The sequence below is a fragment of the Microtus oregoni genome, unplaced genomic scaffold (genome assembly GCF_018167655.1).
Source record: "Microtus oregoni isolate MIOR12 unplaced genomic scaffold, Mior012 000008F_ref0000371, whole genome shotgun sequence".
NCBI classification, from domain to species: Eukaryota; Metazoa; Chordata; class Mammalia; order Rodentia; family Cricetidae; genus Microtus; species Microtus oregoni.
The window spans coordinates 11817291-11823672 of NW_024543067.1; positions in this window are offsets into that span (position 1 = coordinate 11817291).

Consider the following 6382-nt stretch of genomic DNA (forward strand, 5'->3'; position numbering starts at 1 on the left):
GCAAGGGGTGGAGTCGGTTCTACTCTCCCATCCTCGGGGGGTGGGGCAGCTCACCTACACCTGCCCCATCAAGGCCAGCTCTACTGCATTGCACACGCGAGATGCAGGGGCCATTCTTCCTGAGTGCTGGAGCAGGTGAGAAGTGGGGCCAGCTTTCTCGATCTCGTAACCTCGGGCGATACCTCTCCCACTTGCCACAGGGGGTGAGGGGCTCACACTCACGTTCTCGGGGTTGGATCACACACACCCTCACCCACCTCTGCAACAGAGTCAGTTTTACGGTGCTGCCCGGGCAAGATGCAGGGCCCAATTTCCTGAGTGCTACAGCTGGTAGGAGATAGGGTGGGGCAGGGGCCGGGGCATCTGGCTCTCCTATGGTGCCCAAGAGAGGTGCAGGCCTGATCTCCAGTTCTCATGACCTCAGTGCCAGTTCTCCCACCTGCCAGCCCTCTCCCTTTTGACTAGTGAAGTTTGGAAATTTTTGGACTTTATAATTATATGTGCCAATTCCCAAAATGTGTGTGTGTGTGTGCATGCATGTGCACGCGCAGTTGGTTCTGTTCCCAAGAAACCCTTGACTAATATGGCATCCATTATGTATGTTTTGCCAGCTGTTAGGTGGGAATCCTGCCAAGAGAAATGCCTCCCACCCCGCTAGGTAACATGGGAGTACATCCCACTCCTGCCTGTACACTGGACCTAGACCAAATCCTAGCAAGCTCTTCTTCTCCTTCTCTTCCTCCTCCTTCTTCTTCCTCTTCCTCCTCTCCCTTCTCTTTCTCCTTCTTTTTTGGTTTGTTTTTTTTGTTTGTTTGTTTGTTTTTGTTTCTCTGTGTAACAGCCCTGAGTGTCCTGGAACTTACACTGTAGACAGATTGGCCTCGAACTCACAGAGATCCACCTGACTCTGCCTCCTGAGAGCTTGGACTAAAGGTGTGCACCAAAATCACCCAGTCACAGTGCTCTTCTTAAGGCCAGTGACATCTAAGGATGCTTTCGTCTCAATGGTGCTGTAAGTGGGTCCAACCTTTGGGCTCTGGTGCTGAAAAGCCCGGTTCTGCCCAGGTCCTACATTGCTGCTATCTCCAAAGACCTTTGTGCCTTAAGATTTCTTTCCACGGAGAAATCCTGTTATGAAACAAGAAGTCACTAGGTTCCACCATGGTGGCCCATGTCGGTGATATAAACTCTGCTCTCCTCTTGTGGTCTTGTGAGCAAGATGTTTTATAACGCATGCACCTCCAATCACTCCCAGTGTTAAAAAAGACAAGAATTTAGTATCATTTTCTTTAAACAATGTTGACTCATAAAGATGTTCACGAAAGTTCATATGATTACACCCCTTCACTGAATCAAATTACAAGTTGATGAAAATTTTAAAATTATATACAGCAGATGTGTTTCCTGACCGAGTGAAAGACTTCACATTTCAATTTTAATATAATTCTTCATTTTGGAGCTTGCTGTAATAATTTTGGACATTAATCACTGAGTCTGCAAAGTTTTCTATATAACTAAAATGATAAACATATCCCTTAAAAACTGAGCTAAAACTTTCCAATAACTTTCCTGCCCTGGGATGGCGAGTGAAGGTGCAGAGGCTTATACACGAGTACGGCCCGGAGCATTTATACACGAGTGAGGCCCGGAGAGCAACTCTGCAGGTGTGAGCAAACTCCCACCCACTGTGCAGGAGGGTTAGCAATTTTATTAAATTGTCAAGGAAAATAATTCCCTTTAGAAATGTCTTTAAAGTCAAAATTAAGTTGTGCAATGATTTTAATTTGCTCTAATAAATTTTATATAGGTCATGAATCTTTGGGATTAATGAAAACATGTAAAAGCACACTGTGCTGTGAGTTCGGGGATATGGTAAAGGATGAGGGATGTTCTTAGAGGAGGCAGTGGGTGGAGAAACACAAGCATCACAAAGCCTGGTCTCACCCCATCACTCGCTGCTGTGGGCTTCGGAGTCAGGACAAGAGTTGTTTTTCTGTCCCAGCAGAACAGCAATGACAGACATAGTGTCCTGTTGAGATGGACATGGAAACCTGGAGTCTGGGCTTCCAGAATCTTTCCCTGGGTTATTCAGGAGACCTAGGAGGGAAATGGAGAGGAAATCAGCTCCAGATCTTATTATAGTGTTTTGTTGCCAACTTTCTCAGCATCTTGGAGCCTTGAGGAAAGCAAGAAACGGAAAAAGAGCAAAGCAATTGCCTATTCCACGGAGCTGCTTCTCTTGGCGGGATGACCATGGCTGCAGATCAACAGCAAAGGGCTCCAGGGTCCAGGAAAGACAGGAAGGAAATAACAGCAAAGCCAGCTCCGTTCACAACCATGGCTCACCTGCCTGTTTAAGTGGGGATGAGACACTTCTCTGTTCTTTAAAAATTAGAGCCAGGTGGCACATGCCTTTAATCCCAGCACTTGGGAGGCAGACGCAGGCGGATCCCTGTGAGTTCAAGGCCAGCCTGGTCTACAGAGTTAGTTCCTGTACAGCAAGGGCTACATTACTGAGGTATAATTTAAGATGTCTGATTCATGGCGTATCCCCATCTCTATCACATATAACAGGAGCACATCCCTTTGCATCGTCTTCCACCCTGACCCCTTCTCCTGTTCCAGACAGGGCTCATCTACCTTGTCACCATAACCTAGATTTTCCTAACATTCCACAGAAATGGGGTCATACGGTAATGAGGTATGCAGGAAATCAACTATCTCACAGGCTTCCCTGTCCGTCCTCAGCTTCCTTTGCTCTTGGGCATTTAACCTCTGTGACTGCAAAACCTCCCCACGTGCTGGTAGCTGGTGACCTCTTACCCTCAGGAGGGAGAAAGTAGGACAAAGGTCTTGCTTATTCATCAGGAGAGAGAAACTAGAACATGCTGGGACGATCTGGCTTATTTCATTGAGAGGGTCTTCACTCTCACTTTTCAAAGGTCTTCCTGTAGCCAAGGGTGAGAAGGAAAAGCAAAGACCGGTGCCTGACTTAAATACTTCCAATGGTGGGAAGAGGGTCTGAGAAAGCACGGATCGAGATGGTATGAACAGTGAACAGAAGGGTGAGCATACTGTTGGGTTTCTTTACTTCCCCTGAAATCCTGTCAAATTACAACATGTAGAAGAATGAAAATAGACCTATATCTACCACAACGCACAAAACTCAAGTCCAAATGGATCAAAGACCTCAACATAAATCCAGCCACACTGAACCTCATAGAAGAGAAAGTGGAAAGTACACTTGGATGCATTGGCACAGGAGATCACTTCCTAAATATAACCCCAGTAGCACAGACACTGAGAGAAACAATCAATAAATGGGAACTTTTGAAACTGAAAAGCTTCTGTAAAGCAAAGGACACAGTCAACAAGACAAAATGACAACCTACAGAAGGGAAAAAATCTTCACCAACCCCACATCAGACAGAGGTCTAATCTCCCAAAATATACAAAGAACTCAAGAAATTGGTCATCAAAAGAACAAATAATCCAATAAAAAATGGAGCACAGACTTAAACAGAGAACTCTCAACAGAGGAATCTAAAATGGCTGAAAGACACTTAAGGAAATGCTCAACATTCTTAGTCATCAGAGAAATGCAAATCAAAATAACCCTGAGATTTCATCTTACACTTGTAAGAATGGCCAAGATCAAAAACACTGATGACAACTTATGCTGAAGAGGTTGTGGGGTAAAGGGAACATTCCTCCATTGCTGGTGGGAGTGCATCTGGTTTTATGCTAAGGTTTTTTTAAAAGATTTATTTATTTATTTAATAGTGCTCTGCCTGCATGTATACCTGCACACCAAAAGACAGCACCAGATCTCATTATAGATGGTTGTGAGCCATCAAGTGGTTGCTAGGAATTGAACTAAGGACCTCTGGGAGAGCAGCCAGTGCTCTTAACCTCTGCTCTCCAGGCCTTATGTTGAGATCTTTAATCCATGTGGGCTTGAGTTTTGTTCAGGATGATAAATATGGATCTATTTTCATTCTTGTACATGCAGACATCCAGTTTGACCAACACCATTTGTTGAAGATATTGTCTTTTTTCCAGTGCATATTGCTGGTTTCTTTATCAAAAATCAGGTTTTCATATGTGTGTAGATTTATGTCTAGGACTTTAATTCTATTTATTGATCAATGGGTCTGTCTATTTTTATACCAATACCATGTGGTTTTTATTACTATAGTTCAGTAGTACAACTTGAAATTGGGAATGGTGGGACCTCCAGCAGTTCTTCTATTGGTCAGGATTTGTTTTGATTTTCCATATGAAGTTGGAAATTTTCCTCTGGAGGTTTGTAAAGAATTGTGTTGGAATTTTGATGCGGATTGCATTAAACCTGTAGTTGCTTTGGTGGGATGGCCATTTTTACTAAGTAAATTCTACCAATTCATGAGCATGGGAGATCTTTCCATCTTCTGATATCTAAAAACCATCTGGTCCTGGGTGGTTTTTTTGTTTGATTGATTAGGAGAATTTTAATTACTGCTTCTATTATTTCCTTAGGAGCTATAGGTTTGTTTAAATTGCTTAACGGATCTTTATTTAACTTTGGTAAGTGATATCTATTGAGAAAATTATTTATTTCTTTTAGATTTTCCAATTTGAGGGAATACTGTTTTTTAAAGTACGTTCTGACTCTCTGGATTTTCTAGATGTCTGTTGTTATGTCCCCCATCTTTTTATTTCTGCTTTTGTTAATTTGGATATTCTCTCTCTGCCTTCTAGTTAGTTTAGATATGGGTTTGCCTATCTTGTTTTTCTCAGAAAACTAATTCATTTTTTTTTTTAGTTTTTCTAGACAGGGTTTCTCTGTAGCTTTGGTTCCTGTCCTGGGACTAGCTCTTGTAGACCAGGCTGGTCTCGAACTCACAGAGATCCGCCTGCCTCTGCCTCCCGAGTGCTGGGATTAAAGGCGTGCGCCACCACCGCTCGGCTAGAAAACTAATTTTTTGTTTCATCAATCCTTCCTATTCTCTTTGTTTCTATTTTATTGTATTCAGTTTATTTCTTGTTGTCACCTCCTCTTGGTTGTGACTTTGTTCTAGAGCTCTCAGGTGCACTGTTAAGTTGCTAGTGTGAGATCTCTTCATTTTTGTTAAATGTAGGAATTAGTGCTGTGAACGTTTTCCTCAGCACCATTTTCACTGTGTCCCGTAAGTGTGGATATGTTGTGCTTCATTTACACTGAATTCTAGAAAGTCTTTAATTTCTTTCCTAACTTCTGTCTGGACTCACCTTTTCATTCAGTGGAGAGCTGTTCAGTTTCCATGAGTGTGTAACCTTGCTGTTGTTTCGGTTTTGTGATATCTGGACAGGGTAAAAGGGTTATTTGAATCTTCTTGTATCTGTTGAGACTTGCTTTGTGTCTGAGTATGGGAACCATTTTGGAGAAAAGTAGCATGAGGTGTGGTATTTTAGATTCCGGGGTAGACGTGTCAGTTTTGTCCTTAAAATATTGGCCAAAGGCATGGCCCTTGGAAGAAGGTACTGTACGGCTGCAGGGAATAGGTCAAACAACTCCTCAAAAAAGTTCAAAAATATTGAAATGGCATGATGAGGAAGGACATGAGGGTGTTTTCCAGCCATATGTTCTTCCTGGCCTGCCTGTCAAATAGCCTGTATTCTAGCATTACAAATGTTTCCTGACGAGTCAATTAATTTATATACTGATAGTATTTACTTGTCTCAAATTATTGCTCCTTTAGAAACTGCTCCTTATTTCTCCTGTGTCCCATATACAACAACAATTATGTTGTCTACAATATTTATTATGGTCCAGGCTGGATCCTATTTTTGTGAGTCCTATTAGAGGTCATACTCAATTACCTGGACCCCTGGCCAAGGGTAATCAACTCGCAGATGCATATACCCAAATATTATTTGTCATCCCCAAAGAAAAGCCTTCTAAACTCCATAAAAATATCACTTAAATGCCCGAGCTTTGCAGCACCGTACTGGTCACTCCAGAGCCACTGTCTTACAAATGACCACCCAATGTTCCGCCTGTGCTCCTTTTCATAATACACCCATTGCTGGAGTTAATCCTCGTGGTCTTACACCGAATGACATTTGGCAGATGGATGTTACCCACCTACCCTCAGCTGGAAAGCTGAAATATATGCATGTTTCAGTTGATACTTGCTCTAAAGTAGTTTTTGCTTCGTTGCATAGTGGAGAGAAAATTAAGGATGTGATAGCTCATTGCCTGCTGGCTTTTGCTTATATGGGCTTACCTAATGTTATTAAAACAGATAATGGTCCTGCATATACTAGTGGAAAATTTCAAACTTTTTGTGTAAATAATGATATTAAACGTATTACAGGTATTCCATATAACCCTACTGGACAAGCTACAGTAGAAAGAATG